The sequence below is a fragment of the Ranitomeya imitator genome, chromosome 6 (assembly GCF_032444005.1).
Source record: "Ranitomeya imitator isolate aRanImi1 chromosome 6, aRanImi1.pri, whole genome shotgun sequence".
NCBI lineage: Eukaryota > Metazoa > Chordata > Amphibia > Anura > Dendrobatidae > Ranitomeya > Ranitomeya imitator.
Window position 1 is genome coordinate 398078832 of NC_091287.1, and position 20048 is coordinate 398098879.

Consider the following 20048-nt stretch of genomic DNA (forward strand, 5'->3'; position numbering starts at 1 on the left):
AGATATTGAGAGATTAGTTCGGAAATGTAAGGAGGAGAAAGGTTATGGATGGCTTTGTAGGTCAGTGTTAGCAGTTTAAACTGGATACGCTGGGAAATTTGGAGCCAGTGAAGGGATTTGCAAAGAAGGGATGCAGGAGTGTAGCGAGGAGAGAGATTAATTATTCGGGCAGCAGACTTAAGGACAGACTGGAGAGGTGCAAGAGTGTTAGAAGGTAGGCGACAAAGAAAGATATTGCAATAGTAGAGGTAGGAGAGGATTAGGGCATGCACAAGCATTTTGGTAGAGTGAGGGTTGAGGAAAGGACGAATTCTGGAAATATTTTTGAGCTGGAGGCGACAGGAGGTGGCAAGAGCCTGGATGTGTGGTTTGAAGGACAGGGCAGAGTGGAGAATTACTCCGAGGCAGCGGATTACAGGTGCTGGAGAGAGCGTGATGTCGTTTACCATAATAAATAGATCGGTTAGGGGAGATACGTGAGATGGAGGAAAGATGATGAGTTCAGTTTTGTCTACATTGAGTTTTAGGAAGCGAGAGGTGAAAAAGGAGGATATGGCTGATAGACACTCTGGGATTCTGGACAGTAGGGAGGTGACATCTGGCCCAGAGAGGTAGATCTCCGTGTTGTCCGCATACAGGTGGTATTGGAAGCCATAGGACTTTATGAGTTGTCCTAGGCCAAGGGTATAGATGGAAAAAAGTAAGGGCCCCAGGACAGAGCCTTGAGGGACACCAACAGAGAGAGGACGGAAAAAGGAGGTAGTGTGAGTCAAGAGTCAAGGGTTACTCCTAGGCAGTGGATTACTGGGACAGGGGAAAGTGTGAATTTGTTTGTTGTGATAGATAGATCAGGTAGGGATGGTATGCGAGATGGAGGAAAGATAATTAGTTCAGATTTGTCCACATTGAGTTTGAGCAAGCAAGAGGGGAAGAAGGAGGATATGGCTGATAGACACTCTGGGATCCTGGGGAGCAGAGAGGTGACATCTGGGCCAGAGAGGTAGATCTGAGTGTCATCAGCATACAGATGATACTGAAAGTCACAGGACTTTATGAGTTTTCCCAGGCCAAGGGTATAGATTGAGAAGAGAAGGGGTCCTAGGACAGAGTCTTGAGGGACACCAACAGAGGGGGGGGGGGGGGGGGGTGAGATGAAGAGGTAGTATGGGAGTAGGAAAGGCTAAATGTGTGGTTGGTAAGGTATGAGGAGATCCAAGATAGGGCAAGGTCTTTGACACCAAAGAAAGAGAGAATCTGTAGTAGGAGGCAGTGGTCAACTGTGTTGAAGGCAGAGGACAGGTCTAAAAGAAGTATAGAGAATTATCTGTTATCTTTGGCTGTAAGTAAGTCATTCGTAAGTTTGGTCAGGGCAGTCTCAGTGGGACGGAAGACAGATTGTAGGTTGTCGAGGAGCGAGTTAGATGCAAGTTGAAAGGAAAGGTCAGCGTGGACGTGCTAAAAAATACTTTATTTAATAACAGCAAAAACAGATCTGTAGATCCAGTAGCGTAGCTACCGGGGGGGCAGAGGGTGCGGGCGCCCCGGGCCCAGTGCTCTGAGGGGGCCCACCCGGAGCTACGCTACTGTAACTGTATCGGCGCGCTGCTCGTGCCGATACAGTTACATTCTGCAGCAGAACAGGGAAAATTGATCTCCCTGCTCTGCCGCCCGGCCGCTATGGGGCCCCTGAGCAGGTGGGGGGGCCTGGTGCTAGTAGTGGGCCCCCACCGTCATCAGAAGATCAGCTGTATCGGCATTTAGCCGATACAGCTGATCGCATTGATGGGAGAAGGAGCGCCACGCTCCTCCCATCATCCCCCTGTCAGTGTCGGCATCTGACGCCGCCGACACTGACAGCGGGCGCGATGACGTCACTGCCCAGCGCCCACTGTCAGGAGATCAGCGGGAGCAGCGCAGGAACCAGGAAGAAGAGAGGTATTTATTTATATATTTTTTGGGTGCTGCTGACTTATTACAGGGTCTGCCTATGGGGATCTGTCGCCTTATTACAGGGTCTGCCTATGGGGATCTGCCGCCTTATTACAGGGTCTGCCTATGGGGATCTGCCACCTTATTACAGGGTCTGCCTATGGAGGTCTGCCGCCTTATTACAGGGTCTACCTATGGGGGTCTGCCGCCTTATTACAGAGTCTGACTATGGGGATCTGCCGCCTTATTATAGGGTCTGCCTATGGGGGTGTGCCACCTTATTACAGGGTCTGCTGCCTTATTACTGGGTCTGCCTATGGGGGTCTGCCACCTTATTACAGGGTCTAGCTATGGGGATCTGCCGCCTTATTACAGCTTCTGACTATGGGGATCTGCCGCCTTATTACAGGGTCTGACTATGGGGATCTACCGCCTTTTTACAGAGTCTGCCTATGGGGGGCTGACTTATTACAGGGTCTGATTATGGGGGTGCTGCCTCATTACAGGGTCTGACTATGGGGGTGCTGCCTCATTACATGGTCTGACTATGGGGGCTGCCTTATTACAGGCTCGACCTATAGGTGTGCTGCCTTATTACAGGGCCTGACTATGGGGGTGCTTCCTTATTACAAGATCTGACTATTGGGGTGCTGCCTTATTACAGGGTCTGTCTATGGGGGTGCTGCTTTATACTACAGAGTCTGCCTATGGGGGTACTGCCTTATTACAGTGTCTGCCTATGGGGGATGCCTTATGCTACAGAGTCTCCCTATGGGGAGTGCATTATACTATATTGTGGACTATTTGGCGCATTTATGCTACTGTATATGGAGCCTATCTAGGGGGCCATCATACAGTATGGAGATTACAGTGTGGGGGTCATTATACATTGTTGGAGCCATCAAACAGTTTGGGGATTACTAAGGGGTCAGCATACTGTGTGGTTGGTACTATACAGTGAGGGGGCATTATACTGTATAGGGGAGCTGTATAGGGGGAGACCCGGGACATTATTAAATCTAAAGTGGGCACTTATTGTTATAGGGGAACTCAGGTTACTGTGGCTATCAAAGGGGCACACAGGACAATATTACTTTCTAGGGGGCAAAATATGGGCACTGTTTTTCAGGGCACTTGCACCCGGTATTACTATATTATAGAGGGGTGCTTTAGACCTTAGAGGGCACAGAGAACCACACAGCAGGTGCAGTAATAGGGACACATACGGCAGCAGCGGCTCAGTATTAGGGTATCAGCGGCAGTAATAGGGACACATACGGCAGCAGCGGCTCAGTATTGGGGTATCAGGGGCAGTAATAGGGACACATTCGGCAGCAGCAGCTCAGCATTTGGATATCAGGTGCAGTAATAGGGACACATACAGCAGCAATGGCTCAGTATTGGGGCATCAGGTGCAGTAATAGGGACACATACGGCAGCAGCGGCTCAGTATTGGGATATCAGGGGCAGTAATAGGGACACATACGGCAGCAGCGCCTCAGTATTGGGGTATCAGGTGCTGTAGGACATATACGGCAGCAGCGGCCCAGTATTCGGATATCAGGTGCAGTAATAGGGACACATACGGCAGCAGTGGCTCAGTATAGGGGTATGAGGTGCTGTAGGACATATACGGCAGCAGCGGCCCAGTATTCGGATATCAGGTGCAGTAATAGGGACACATACGGCAGCAGTGGCTCAGTATTGGGGTATGAGGTGCTGTAGGACACATACGGCAGCAGCGGCCCAGTATTCGGATATCAGGTGCAGTAATAGGGACACATACGGCAGCAGCGGCTCAGTATTGGGGTATCAAGGGCAGTAATAGGGACACATACGGCAGCAGCGGCTCAGTATTGGGGTATCAAGTGCTGTATGACACATACGGCAGCAGCGGCTCAGTATTGGGGTATCAGGTGTAGTAATAGGGACACATACGGCAGCAGGGGCTCAGTATTGGGGTATCAGCAGGATGAGGAGTTTGTGCAGGTTGGAAATAGATGTGATGGGACTGGAATATGAGAAGTGAAACGTGTCTTTGTTGTATTCTCTGCAGACGAGTTGTAGCTGGAAGAAGCTGTCATGTCGGTCTGGGCCAGAGGGAAAAGACGGGAAAAGTGAACTATTCCATCAGAAAGGACGTCAGGGGTAAGACACTATCTGTAACTGTGCAGTGATCTCTTATATGTTCTGTAGGACTGGTATCTACCACTAACTATATGGCGGTAATATCCATATTGGTCTCTATATAGACGTTATCTTCAGTAATAGTGCGGTCATCTGCTGAGGTTCTCCTCCAGTATTAGGGCGCGTCACCCAGTTGTAATCAAGGTTACCTGGTAGGGGCCCACTCAGAAGTTTCGCCTCCCCTGAACCAAAACCCTAGCTACGCCTCTGTGTAGATCTGTTTGCTCTAGCATAGACTCAATCATGGTTGCAGTCTAAGAAAAATGTAATCCTTAGTGCAGATTTAATATCATAATTTATCCATAGACCTGTCACTCCCTCAATGATGACATATTTAAAAGGTAATTTAATTTTAATATTTTGGAATATTTTTAATATTTTAGATTTTTTAGTTTGTTATGTTTTCCCTTTTGAAAGTTTTTTTTATATCTTTGTGTTGATATAAGAGGAAAAAAGTTGAAATTAACTCGACTTTGACATTATCCACCTTTACTTTTGGAAATAATACAATACATTGTTTGTTTCCTCCAGGTTACACCTCTCTACTGCCAGCTGGGGAACAGGTGTTGGAGGCATAAATAACAGATGCTGTTCGTGAGGCTTTACTGAAGTTAATAAAATATTATACATAAGTATTTATATACATACACAAATACAAATACACATATCGTACACATAACCATGAACTAATATATTTACACAAAAAAGTATATTATTATTATTATTATTATTTATTAGTGATGAGCGAGTGTACATGTTGCTCGGATGGTCTCTGAGTATTTATGACTGCTCAGAGATTAAGTTTTCGTCACCTCAGCAGCATGATTTACAGCTATTAGCCAGCTTGATTACATGTGGGGATTACCTAGCAACCAGGTAACCTCCACATATACTCAGCCTGGCTAATAGCTGTAAATCATTTAGCTGCCGTGATGAAAACTAAATCTCCGAACACTAACAAATACTCGGAGGTCACCCGAGCAACGAGTACACTCGCTCATCACTATTATTTATTTATATAGCACCATTAATTCCATGGTGCTGTACATGAGAAAGAGGTTACATACAGGGTTATAGATATCGTTTACAGTACATGAATTTACAGTGACAGACTGGTACAGAGGGGAGAGGACCCTGTCCTTGCAGACTTACATTCTACAGGATAATGGAGAAGAGACAGAAGGTCGGCTGTCATGATCCCAATGGCAGGGGATCACTAAAGGACAAGCACAGATACAAACAAGCTCTAGGGCGATGGAACCTGAGCTGACCGCGACCCTGAACCTAACACACAAATAAAAGTAGCCGGGGAACGTGCCTACGATGATCCTAGACGTCTCGCTCCAGCCGAAGATCTAACTACCCCTATTAGAAGAAACACAGACCTCTCTTGCCTCCAGAGAAATACCCCACAGAAATAGCAGCCCCCCACATATAATGACGGTGAAATGAGAGGAAAGCACATACGCAGTATGAAAACAGTTTCAGCAAAATGAGGCCCGCTAAAGCTAGATAGCAGAGGATACAAAAGTGAACTGCGCGGTCAGCGAAAAACCCTTCAAAAAACCATCCTGAAATTACTTGAACTCATGTGCCAACTCATGGTACATGAGGAGCAATTTCAGCCCACTAGAGCAACCAGCAGCAGAGAATCACATATCTGCAGGCTGGACTAAAAACCAAATAAAGCAAAACACCAAAACAGGAAAATCCAAACTTAGCTTGACCAGAAGGTTCTAGGAGCAGGGAGCAGAGGTAACAAGACACACTGGATACAATGATAACCGGTGAGGAAATGCCAGCAAAGCCAGGTTAAATAGGAAACTCCCATATCCTGATGGAACAGGTGGAACCCAGAGACCCAGGAAAGACAAGTCACCCAGTACCATCAGTAACCACCAGAGGGAGCCCAAAAACAGAACTCACAACAGTACCCCCCCCTTGAGGAGGGGTCACCGAACCCTCACAAGAACCACCAGGGCGACCAGGATGAGCCCTATGAAAAGCGCGAACCAAATCATCAGCATGAACATCAGAGGCAACCACCCAAGAATTATCCTCCTGACCATAACCCTTCCACTTGACCAAATACTGGAGTTTCCGTCTGGAAACACGAGAATCCAAGATCTTCTCCACAACATACTCCAATTCTCCCTCCACCAGCACTGGAGCAGGAGGCTCAAGCGAAGGAACAACAGGTACCTCATACTTCCGCAACAACGACCGATGGAACACATTATGAATAGCAAACGATGCCGGGAGATCCAAACGAAACGACACAGGGTTAAGAATTTCCAAGATCCTATAGGGACCGATGAACCGAGGCTTGAACTTAGGAGAAGAGACCTTCATAGGAACAAAACGAGAAGACAACCACACCAAGTCCCCAACAAGAAGTCGAGGACCCACGCGGCGACGGCGATTAGCAAACTGCTGAGCCTTCTCCTGGGACAACTTCAAATTGTCCACCACATGACTCCAAATCCGATGCAACCTATCCACCACCATGTCCACTCCAGGACAATCAGAAGGTTCCACCTGACCAGAGGAAAAACGAGGATGAAACCCCGAATTACAAAAGAAAGGAGAAACCAAGGTAGCAGAACTAGCCCGATTATTAAGGGCAAACTCGGCCAGCGGCAAAAAGGTAACCCAGTCATCCTGATCAGCAGAAACAAAACACCTTAAATAAGTTTCCAAGGTCTGATTAGTTCGTTCAGTCTGGCCATTCGTCTGAGGATGGAATGCAGACGAAAAGGACAAATCAATGCCCATCTTAGCACAGAACGTCCGCCAAAATCTAGACACAAACTGGGATCCCCTGTCAGAAACGATGTTCTCAGGAATCCCATGCAAACGAACCACGTTCTGAAAAAACAGAGGGACCAACTCAGAGGAGGAAGGTAACTTAGGCAAGGGTACCAGATGAACCATTTTAGAAAAGCGATCACACACAACCCAGATGACGGACATTTTTTGAGAGACAGGGAGATCCGAAATAAAGTCCATGGAAATGTGCGTCCAAGGCCTCTTCGGGATAGGCAAAGGTGACAACAATCCACTGGCCCGAGAACAGCAAGGCTTAGCCCGAGCACAAACCTCACAAGACTGCACAAAAGAACGCACATCCCTCGACAAGGAAGGCCACCAAAAAGACCTGGCCACCAAGTCTCTAGTACCAAATATTCCAGGATGACCTGCCAACGCAGAAGAATGGACCTCGGAGATGACTCTACTGGTCCAATTATCCGGAACAAACAGTCTCTCAGGCGGACAACGATCAGGTTTACCCGTCTGAAACTCCTGCAAAGCACGTCGCAAGTCTGGGGAGACAGCAGACAAAATCACCCCATCCCTAAGGATACCAGTGGGTTCAGAATTTCCAAGGGAGTCAGGCACAAAACTCCTAGAAAGAGCATCCGCTTTCACATTCTTTGAACCTGGCAGGTATGAAACCACAAAATTGAAACGAGAGAAAAACAGTGACCAACGAGCCTGTCTAGGATTCAGACGCCTGGCAGACTCAAGGTAAATCAAATTTTTGTGATCAGTCAAGACCACCACACGATGTCTAGCACCCTCTAGCCAATGACGCCACTCCTCAAATGCCCACTTCATGGCCAAAAGTTCCCGATTACCAACATCATAATTCCGCTCAGCCGGCGAAAACTTTCTAGAAAAAAACGCGCATGGCTTCATCACTGAGCAATCGGAGCTTCTCTGTGACAAAACCGCCCCCGCTCCAATCTCGGAAGCATCAACCTCAACCTGAAAAGGGAGCGAAACATCTGGCTGACGCAACACAGGAGCAGAAGAAAACCGGCGCTTAAGTTCCTGAAAGGCCTCCACAGCCGCAGGAGACCAATCAGCAACATCAGCACCCTTCTTAGTCAAATCCGTCAAAGGCTTAACAACACTAGAAAAATTAGTTATAAAACGACGATAGAAATTAGCAAAGCCCAAGAACTTCTGTAGACTCTTAAGAGATGTAGGCTGCGTCCAGTCACAAATAGCCTGAACCTTGACGGGATCCATCTCAATAGTAGAAGGGGAAAAAATATACCCCAAGAAAGAAATCTTCTGGACTCCAAAGAGACACTTTGAGCCTTTTACAAACAAGGAATTGGCCCGCAGGACCTGAAACACCTTCCTGACCTGCTGAACATGAGACTCCCAGCCATCAGAAAAAAACAAAATATCATCCAAATACACAATCATAAATTTATCCAGATATTCACGGAAAATATCGTGCATAAAGGACTGGAAGACTGAAGGAGCATTAGAAAGTCCGAAAGGCATTACCAAATACTCAAAATGGCCCTCAGGCGTATTAAATGCGGTTTTCCACTCATCACCTTGCTTTATTCGTATAAGATTATACGCACCCCGAAGATCAATCTTAGTGAACCATTTAGCCCCCTTAATGCGAGCAAACAAATCAGTCAACAATGGCAAAGGATACTGATATTTTACGGTAATCTTATTCAAAAGACGATAATCTATACAAGGCCTCAAGGAACCATCTTTTTTGGCCACGAAAAAAAAACCTGCTCCCAAAGGGGACAAAGATGGACGGATATGTCCCTTTTCCAAGGACTCCTTAACATAATCCCGCATAGCAGTATGCTCTGGCACTGACAGATTGAACAAACGACCTTTAGGAAATTTACTGCCTGGAATTAAATTTATAGCACAATCGCAATCCCTGTGAGGAGGAAGCGAACTGAGCTTAGGCTCCTCAAAAACATCCCGATAATCAGACAAAAACACAGGAACCTCAGAAGGAGTAGATGAAGCGATAGAAATTGGAGGTGCATCATCATGAACCCCCTGACAACCCCAGCTTAACACAGACATCGATTTCCAGTCAAGGACTGGATTATGAGTTTGTAACCATGGCAGACCAAGCACTAGGACATCATGCAAATTATACAGTACCAGGAAGCGAATCACCTCCTGATGAACGGGAGTCATACGCATGGTCACTTGTGTCCAGTACTGAGGTTTATTCATAGCCAAAGGTGTAGAGTCAATTCCCTTCAAAGGAATAGGGACTTCCAGAGGCTCCAGACTAAACCCACAGCGATTGGCAAATGACCAATCCATAAGACTCAGGGCAGCGCCTGAATCCACATAGGCATCGACGGAAATGGATGATAATGAACAAATCAGAGTCACAGACAGAATGGCAGAAAAAGCAATAGTGTGCAAAAAACACACCATATATATACCCTCTGGCTCAAGACAGAATCAGCTGTGGAGGATATCCACTAATAAAACATAACTTTTAATATTAAATGCTAAAAACTGCACATCCAACAGGACACAAACGAAAAAAACATACAAAGTGCTCAGGTGAACCAGTGCTCAATAAAAAAGAATGGTTGGATCTCACCCAAGCTGCCGGACACTGTATACTTCCGTACGACACAGTAGAGATCCAATTAGATGAGGAGGGGCAGGGCTGAAGTAGTATGTCTACCCTGTAACCCCTCTGTAACTCCTGTCCTGACAAGGACAGGCCCCAAATGGACCTTGCTCTAAGGGACCAGCCCACCCAATATGTGTAAAGGCAGAGTCCCAAAACCTCTTGAAACGTAGAATCTTCCTCCCTACGCGTTTCAACTCCGGTCATGGAGAATCATCAGGGGAGTCATATGGAAAAAAGTGCCAACGGGCACAGAGATGTAAGTCCGTCTAAATTGTGGGGCCTGCAGTGGCTAGGTAACCCACGCTGGAGATGACCGTCTGTGTCCACAGTCTCTGGTAGACAATTTAGACGGACTTACATCTCTGTGCCCGTTGGCACTTTTTTCCATATGACTCCCCTGATGATTCTCCATGACCGGAGTTGAAACGCGTAGGGAGGAAGATTCTACGTTTCAAGAGGTTTTGGGACTCTGCCTTTACACATATTGGGTGGGCTGGTCCCTTAGAGCAAGGTCCATTTGGGGCCTGTCCTTGTCAGGACAGGAGTTACAGAGGGGTTACAGGGTAGACATACTACTTCAGCCCTGCCCCTCCTCATCTAATTGGATCTCTACTGTGTCGTACGGAAGTATACAGTGTCCGGCAGCTTGGGTGAGATCCAACCATTCTTTTTTATTGAGCACTGGTTCACCTGAGCACTTTGTATGTTTTTTTCGTTTGTGTCCTGTTGGATGTGCAGTTTTTAGCATTTAATATTAAAAGTTATGTCACAGACAGAATGAACTTAGACTGTAAAGTACTAATGGCAACAGACTTATCAACCTTTTTTGTGCGTTTAGAGCATGCTGATATAACATGAGCTGAATCACCACAATAAAAGCACAACCCTTTTTTCCGCCTATACTTTTGCCGTTCACTTCTGGACTGAATTCTATCACATTGCATTATCTCAGGTGACGGTTCAGACGACACCGCCAAATGATGCACAGGTTTGCGCTCCCGTAAACGCCGATCAATCTGAATAGCCATAGTCATAGACTCATTCAGACCAGTAGGCGCAGGGAACCCCACCATAACATCTTTAATGGCCTCAGAAAGGCCATCTCTGAACTTTGCAGCCAGAGCGCACTCATTCCACTGAGTAAGCACCGACCACTTCCGAAATTTTTGACAATAAATTTCTGCTTCATCTTGCCCCTGAGAGAGGGCCAACAAAGTTTTTTCAGCCTGAATCTCTTGGTTAGGTTCCTCATAGAGCAAACCCAATGCCAGAAAAAACGCATCCGCATTAAGCAACGCAGGGTCCCCTGGTGCCAATGCAAATGCCCAATCCTGAGGGTCACCCCGCAGGAAAGATATAATAATCTTGACTTGCTGAGCAGGGTATCCCGAGGAGCGAGATTTGAAAGAAAGAAACAACTTGCAATTGTTCCTAAAATTCAGAAAACGAGATCTATCTCCAGAAAAAAACTCTGGGACAGGAATTCTAGGTTCAGACATAGGAGCATGTACAACAAAATCCTGTATATTTTGAACCTTAGCGGCAAGATTATTCAGGCTGGAAGCCAAACTCTGGACGTCCATGATAAACAGCTGAGATCAGAGCCATTCAAAGATTAAGAGGAGGAGGAAGTAGCCAGGCTGCAATAAGGCTAGGCAGCAAACTCTGAGGGAAAAAAAAAAAAAAAAAAAACTTCCTCAGACTACTTATCCTCCTACTTCAGCCAATACAATTAACACTTTGTGGGCCGGTTATACTGTCATGATCCCAATGGCAGGGGATCACTAAAGGACAAGCACAGATACAAACAAGCTCTAGGGCGATGGAACCTGAGCTGACCGCGACCCTGAACCTAACACACAAATAAAAGTAGCCGGGGAACGTGCCTACGATGATCCTAGACGTCTCGCTCCAGCCGAAGATCTAACTACCCCTATTAGAAGAAACACAGACCTCTCTTGCCTCCAGAGAAATACCCCACAGAAATAGCAGCCCCCCACATATAATGACGGTGAAATGAGAGGAAAGCACATACGCAGTATGAAAACAGTTTCAGCAAAATGAGGCCCGCTAAAGCTAGATAGCAGAGGATACAAAAGTGAACTGCGCGGTCAGCGAAAAACCCTTCAAAAAACCATCCTGACATTACTTGAACTCATGTGCCAACTCATGGTACATGAGGAGCAATTTCAGCCCACTAGAGCAACCAGCAGCAGAGAATCACATATCTGCAGGCTGGACTAAAAACCAAATAAAGCAAAACACCAAAACAGGAAAATCCAAACTTAGCTTGACCAGAAGGTTCTAGGAGCTGGGAGCAGAGGTAACAAGACACACTGGATACAATGATAACCGGCGAGGAAATGCCAGCAAAGCCAGGTTAAATAGGAAACTCCCATATCCTGATGGAACAGGTGGAACCCAGAGACCCAGGAAAGACAAGTCACCCAGTACCATCAGTAACCACCAGAGGGAGCCCAAAAACAGAACTCACAACAGTCGGCAGTGCAGCAGCTTTGGTGGTGGCGAGGCGGCAGCTAGGGTGGTGTTGAGGCAGCAGAATGGTTATTGCAGGCTGTAGGCTTTCCTGAAGAGATGGGTTTTCAGGTTCCATCTGAAGGATCCGAGGGTGGTGGATAATCGGATGTGGTGAGGTGTAGAACTCCAGAGGATGGGGGATATTCGGGAGAATTCTTGGAGGTGGTTGTGTGAGGAACGAATAAGTGTGGTGGAGAGTAGGAGGTATTGGGAGGATCGAAGATTGTGTGAGGGAAGATATTGGGAGATTAGTTCAGAGATATAGGGAGGGGACATGTTGTGGATCAGTGTTAATAGTTTGAACTGAATTTGTTGGGGAATTGGGAGCCAGTGGAAGGATTTGCAGAGGGGAGAAACAGGAGAGTAGTGAGGAGAGAAGTGGATTAGGCGGGCAGAAAAGTTGAGAACAGACTGGAGTGTTGCAATGAGTTAGCAGGGAGGCCACAGATGAGGGAGAGAAAGGGACGGATTCTGGCAATATTTTTGAGTTGGAGGCGACAGGAGGTGGCAAGAGTTTGGATGAGCGGTTTGACGGACAGGGCAGAGTCAAGAGTTACTCTGAGGCAGCGGATTACAGGTGCTGGAGAGAGCGTGATGTCGTTTACCATAATAAATAGATCAGGTGGGGGAGATATGCGAGATGGAGGAAAGATGATGAGTTCGGTTTTGTCTACATTGAGTTTTAGGAAGCGAGAGGTGAAGAAGGAGGATATGGCTGATAGACACTCTGGGATTCTGGACAGTAGGGAGGTGACATCTGGCCCAGAGAGGTAGATCTGAGTGTCGTCCGCATACAGGTGGTATTGGAAGCCATAGGACTTTATGAGTTATCCTAGGCCAAGGGTATAGATGGAAAAAAGTAGGGGCCCCAGGACAGAGCCTTGAGGGACACAAACAGAGAGAGGATGGAATGAGGAGGTACTGTGGGAGTGAGAAACGTTAAATGTGCGGTCAGAAAGGTATGAGGCAATCCAGGACAGGGCAAAGTAGCAGTAGGCTGTGTTGAAGGCAGAGGACAGGTCGAGAAGGAGGAGGATGGAGAACTGTCTGTTGGCTTTGGCTGTAAGTCATTAGTAATTTTGGTCAGAGCAGTTTCGGTGGAGTGGTGGGGGCGGAAGCCAGATTGGAGGTTGTCAAGGAGAGAGTTAGATGAGATGTGGGAGGAAAGTTGAGCATGCTGCTCAAGGAGTTTTGAAGCAAACTGGAGCAGTGATATGGGGTGATAGCTGGGCATAGCAGTTGGGTCAAGGTTTGTTTTTTTGAGGATGGGTGCGACGGTGGCAAGTTTGAATGCAAAGGGGAAGATACCAGAAGATAGCGATAGCGACCAGTTTTACCAATGTGGGGAGTGACCTAATAAATAGGAGCAGAAGCTCCCCTTGGTGACCTGGAGTGTGAAATGTGTTGCATGTTTGTGATACCTGGATGCAGATGTCCTTTGCCTCCAAATGTAGCATAACTCTCCCCGAGAGGAAAGCAATACCACTGCGACAACCAGGACCCTGGTGCGCCGCACCTGCCTTTGCACTGTAGTGGTGTAGTCCCTTACTGCTAAGCTTCATATAAGGTCCTCACAGATGTTATCTCTCTCTCAGTCCCCTGGTTAGGATAGGACAAAACCTGTATGACTGGTGACTTGAGCCTGTTTATAGGATCTCTTGATGACCCGGCTCTATGGGGTGTCACTGTGCCTCCTGGGTGTGGGTGCGGACAGGTAACGTGCAATTAGCTGTCCTGCCAGTCTCTGATGTAAGGTGTGGAGGTCATCACAACCTCAGTGTTCTGGCTACCGGATTTCTGCGCCTCAGAAGGAGGCAGCCTGCTCGGGGCTGGTCCCCTTCTAGTATCCTCTCCTGTCCCTCCTCTCCTGCACGCTCGCTGCAATCAATTCTGCTTTCTAAAAAATGTCTCTTTCCGAGAGCTGCAGCTCTGGTGCATGCACAGCTGCGTTGACCCTCTGTCCTCCTCAGACGGATGTCTGGAACTAACTTTCCCTACAGACTACCAGTTATATATATATATGGGGAGTCACCTAGTAAATAGGATCGAAAGCTCCCCCTGGTGGCCTGGAGTGTGAATGTGTTGTATGTTTGTGGTAACTGGTTACAGTTATCCTTTCTTGCCTCCGAACGTAGCATCACTCTCCCCGGGAGGAAAGTAATGCCACTGTGATAACCAGGACCCTGGGGCACCACACTTGCACTTAGGGCGTAATTATACATTGCGCTTTTGCTTACCTAAAAAAACACCTAAAACGTAAATATCTTTATTAAATATACCAATGCTAAAAAAAACTAAAAAGGGGATCGTTCCTAATTGAAAAAAATTGCCTGATAACCTGGGCCCAAATGTCGACAAGTGATGCTGAGAATAATAGATTGAAGCTCAGCTATCTACATAATTAGTAACCAAAACATTGGAATACTAAAAAGACCCCTGCCATAATAAGGGTAAACAGGGGTATGCCCAGAAAAATACCTCAAAACTATTGACAGTACATTTGATATAGAAGTAATAGTGAAAATATTCTTGGGTGGATATAAACACTCACAACCGATGCGCAGAAAAGAATGTCCTAGCCCTAGGTGTAATTACTGTCTGGACATGCAGCGCCCCAGAGTCCTGGTCGTTGCAGTAATGTCGTTCTTCCACTAGGGGGAGCAATGTTACGTCTGATGGCACCGAAGGAGTTCATCCTGCCAGGTATCACAGCAACACACACACTTCACACGCCGGCCACCTGGGGGAGCAAAAGGTTCTATCTATTAGGCCACTCCTCACACTTGGGTAAAACTGGGGGTTTGGTTAAGAAGTGGGGTCAGTTGGAGGGGAAAGGAGTTCTGACTGGAGGGAGAAGGAGAGAGTCAGGAGGAGAGGAGAGGAGCAGACTGGGCCCGGCCCAGAGGAAGGAAAGAAGGATACGGAGCTGCGCCTGCAATCCATGTGGCAGCCTCCAAGGAAAGGACAAGAAAGGAAGTGTGCCGTAGTGAGTGAGCACCGAAGTCGTAGCAACAGGAGTAAAACACCAGTGGGAGACCAGCTAGAAGCAGGCTGCCTCCCACTGAGTGCAGAACCGGTAGCCGGAACACCGAGGGAGTAATAGACTCTATGCTTTACTTCAGAGACCGGCAGGACAGTCGATTCCAAGTTGGCTGCCCGACCTAAGAACCTAAGCAGACAAGGTGGCAACGCGGAGGAGGGGCAACACTAGGGTCCCTATAAAATAGCCTTAGGCCACCACGTCATACGGGTTTGTCCTATCCATCTGGGGGACAGAGAGAGAAGAGTAACAAGAGTGAGGACCCTATGGGAGCTAATGCACGTAGGGACCTACTACATTACTGTGCGCAAGGGGTAGGCTACTGATTTCCATCTGGATAAGGGGACTCTGGAATTGCCATCAGACCGGCCGGACTCTGCATACCCTGTCATCCGGCACCCTGGACTGTGGATGCTGAAGCCTTCAGTTTGTGTCCTCGTTATTCACCGAGCCTTGCACCATCCCTCATCACCATCTACACTTCTGGGAAGCCCTGGGGATATACTTCACCTGTGGGAAGGTATACCATCTAGCTGCCATAACATCACCCCAGCGGACCCCTAAGCAGCGTCGGTCACCCTGACCGAATACCACAGGTGGTGTCACGAACACTACCGTTATCTAAAAACTCTAACCCCTTTTATTTGGGCGCCCCTCATAGGGCCACGGTCCGGGTCGGGCCACCGTGACATCCCAGCTGAGGGAACTGAAGGACCCGGTACCAAGTACCCCATTGCCCTTACGTGGGGGCGATCCAGACACCTACCTAGGTGCAGAGGTTGGAACCCTAAGAAAATTTGAGAATGGCGCCCCCGCTTGTGCGAAGTCTGACCCTATCTCCTGCTATAACCCTATGATGCAGATAGTCAGAAACAGAGGGCCAGATGGCCTGTAATTCTGTATAGTATAAAATACTGTGAATATAGGGTATACAAGAAAAAATATGTAGAAAAAAGCATCACTGCATAACATGCACACCATCCAAATAATAACAAATGTGTAAAGAAAAATATAGTTTATTAATACATCTAAAACACACCAAAAAATAAATAAAACATACTTAAAAACCAAAAGCAAAACATCACAGGTTGAATAGCTATACAAAATAAGGCAAACACCAAAACCTAACCTAACTGGCTCATATAATGATATCCCATACGACTATAACAGAGTAGACCAGCCACTAATACGGATCCAGCAGGGGAAGATGAATATATCCCCACAGATACATGGCCATGGCCAAATTGGTGACCAAAGTCCTAAAATAAGCAGGACAAAGGGTAGAAACAATCAGCCATATGAGCGGCACAAATAAAGACTCATAGTGAGATCCAAAAGTGCATACAACCTGGTGTAATCCAATATTGGATATTGGATTACACCAGGTTTTATGCACTTTTGGATCTCACTATGCATCTTCCCCTGCTGGATCCGTATTAGTGGCTGGTCTACTCTGTTATAGCCGCATGGGATATCATTATATGAGCCAGTTAGGTTAGGTTTTGGTGTTTGCCTTATTTTGTATAGCTATTCAACCTGTGATGTTTTGCTTTTGGTTTTTAAGTATGTTTTATTTATTTTTTGGTGTGTTTTAGATGTATTAATAAACTATATTTTTCTTTACACATTTGTTATTATTTGGATGGTGTGCATGTTATGCAGTGATGCTTTTTTCTACATATTTTTTCTGGTTCTGTTTATTACTGCTTTTTGCACCCTCCTAGTTAATATTACATTTATATAGCTGTGCGCCTTGCCTTTATTCTAGTATAGGGTATACAAGATCAAAAATGGTAAATATATATAAGCAGGAGAGTGTACAATCAGCCTGTCACTCACACCACATGAGTTTGGGGATTAACAGATATAGTAGTCCCCATATATACAGTAACATAAACCTATATCAAACAAAATGTAAATTGGTACTGTCACACTGTGACCCTCATAAATATTCCAATGAATGCACAGTCATAGCCTGCATGATGAGGATACATAGATACTACCACACATGTAAAGGTATATGTATATGATGGTTTACCCCATTAAACATCAGAGTACTAGTAAAGTTACAAGATAAATCATACTCATCTGCTATTGTGTGCAACAAACATGCAGGCAGCTGGGCCTCATGGTGACATCAATCCTTAGATGACAAAGGAAAGCTCTAAGCAGGCTTTTTTTTTCCCTCAGAAGGTTCATCAGGAGAGATTGATACTGGCTTTATGATCAGAAGTCATGGCAAAAAAATGAGGCTGCCAAGGCATCATGGTCGCATCATGTACTCCATTATTTGCTGTACCACTATGAAATAAGGATTTTAATGGATTTGTCTAAATAAATTGAACTTTTATCCAAGTTTCACTCTGGGGATTTACTTCCTTTTTTCATCTCTTGTGGACAATGCCTCTGATCCTCGCCCCTCCGTGAGTGAATTTTATTCTGAGTCAATCAACACTTTTGCTCGTGTGCAAGCTTGCACACAAGGACTTCTGCTTCAAACTGGTGAGCTGAATATTTCCCCTTACTTTTTCCCTTGCATATACAATGCACTCCCTATAGTCCTCTATATAGTATAATTTACTCCCCATAGTCCTCCATTTGGTATATTGAGGCACTCTCCATAGTCCTCCATATAGTAAAAAACTCATACAAGAAAGACACATACAGAAGATGTCCCGGAATTAAAACCAATACCGAGACATTTCAAACTCGCCCATGATTGTAATGCCAGACTTCTGAAGGTGTCAGGAATCGACAAAGTTTTCATTGATCAAAGAGGAGGAAACTGGAGAAAGACCCTGGCCCAAATAGAGGCCAGGTGGATCATGAACATTGATTCTGTCCAACCAAACGGGTTAAATGAAATTCTAAGTTTTGCCCCGTTCCTTTAGTTCATTTTACATCATTAGTGTTTTTTTAGCTGTTTTATTTGTATCTTGTTTTTAATCTTTTTTTTTTGCAATTGTAGTTTCATTCAGTTTCATTTCAAAGATACTTACAGTCTTTTGGTGGTCCGGATGGTGGTGTCAATTTGAGGATGCCAGAAAGATATTGTCTGGTGGGGGTCTTGCCACTGTCTGTGTGTGTCCAATTATTGGAAGAAGAAAAGAAAAAAAGAAAAAAAAAGAAGAAAGAAGGGTTGGTAAATATGTTATGTGATTCCACGACTTTTTATCTTTTAATAATAGGCAAATTTTTGTCTTTATTCTTTGCTTTATTCTTTGCTTTATTCAATTCTTCTTGTGCTAGTTATTGTAATGTCATATATAAATTATTACTCCCCTCACCTCTTCACTTTTTAGTGCACCTTATTGCTTTATTAATATTAATATTACTTTAATGTCACGCAGTAACACATCCTCTGTAACACTTTATAAATACTTAACTGTCACTCAAAATCTTGGTGTTTGGTTTCCATTAGTCGTCATACACATTTTAATTTTGTATTTTCATCTGTTAACTATATAATTAGGTAGTTAATAATTAATACAAGTATCACCATTTAATAAGACCTTAGTTTAGGTTCAATCATAAAGTGCACCTGATGTAAATATATTCTTCTAGAGGCATCCTTAGTATGTACTGTACAAACCGAGGTTCAAGTTCTGAAACTATCCCTTGACCAAAATGCTTCATGCACTTTTAGCGATCTTTGCTGTGCAAAGAGTAACCTAGCATATCTGGTTATCCCCGCGGTGAGTGTGCTCTGTCAGTGTCCAGATGTTTGTGTCTCTGTGGTAACGTGTCCGTAGCGTTGCTGACTCCGCCCCCCATCCTGACGCGTCGGATGGGAGGTGTGGGTCAGTGACGTGGAACGCCGACCGGCGCCAACGCAGCATCCCGGTGCACTGATCCGAGCGCCATTACCACACCGCTGCCACCACTGAAATAAGAGGACTATAAATAGATTTGGCATCGATACGTCTAATAGACATATCCCCCAGGAAGAAGCTAACGCGAAACTCACGTTGGGGCTGAGGCACCGCAAATGCAGATCATGTATCAATTTATACATACTCTCCCCACTCTTTATATCTAAGCACTCTGTTATGGGGCTTCTATTTTAGATCAAGTCTCCCTCTGCTATATATTACTAGCTATTGAACCCGTTCTACGCCCGGGTGGCGAGCATTTATATTGGTATATGGTCTCCATCCTGGTATGTGCTGCTCCATCCTGCGTCCCCATCCTGTCATGAGCTGCTCCATCCTGCGCCCCCATCCTGTCATGTGCTGCTCCCATCCTGCGCCCCCATCCTGTCATGCGCTGCTCCCATCCTGCGCCCCCATTCTGACATGTGCTGCTCCCATCCTGCGCCCCCATTCTGACATGTGCTGCACCCATCCTGCGCCTCCATTCTGACATGTGCTGCACCCATCCTGCGCCTCCATTCTGACATGTGCTACACCCATCCTGCGCCTCCATTCTGACATGTGCTGCACCCATCCTGCGCCTCCATTCTGTCATGTGCTGCTCCCATCCTGCGCCCCTGTTCTTTCATGTGCTGCTTCTATCCTGCGCCTCCATTCTGACATGTGCTACACCCATCTTGCGCCTCCATTCTGACATGTGCTGCACCCATCCTGCACCTCCATTCTGTCATGTGCTGCTCCCATCCTGCGCCTCCATTCTGTCATGTGCTGCTTCCATCCTGCACCCCTGTTCTGTCATGTGCTGCTTCCATCCTGCACCCCCGTTCTGTCTTCTGTCATGTGCTGCTGCCATCCTGCGCCCCCGTTCTGTCATGTGCTGCTGCCATCCTGCACCCCCGTTCTGTCATGTGCTGCCCTATTCTGTCATGTGCTGCTCCCATCCTGCACCCCCGTTCTGTCATGTGCTGCTTCCATCCTGCACCCCTGTTCTGTCATGTGCTGCTGCCATCCTGCGCCCCCATTCTGTCATGTGCTGCTCCCATCCTGCGCC

The 20048-nt window shown here is 46.3% G+C and overlaps 1 long non-coding RNA gene across 1 annotated transcript in view; it reads right to left on the reverse strand.

Annotated features, from left to right (window-relative positions):
- The window catches only part of LOC138641431 (uncharacterized), a 39868-nt gene extending 21664 nt beyond the window's left edge, over window positions 1–18204 (reverse strand). The window contains exon 1 of the long non-coding RNA XR_011313833.1: window positions 18125–18204. This is a non-coding gene — a long non-coding RNA (uncharacterized lncRNA). The remainder of the gene's footprint in view (window positions 1–18124) is intronic.
- Between the last annotated feature and the right edge of the window lie 1844 nt (window positions 18205–20048).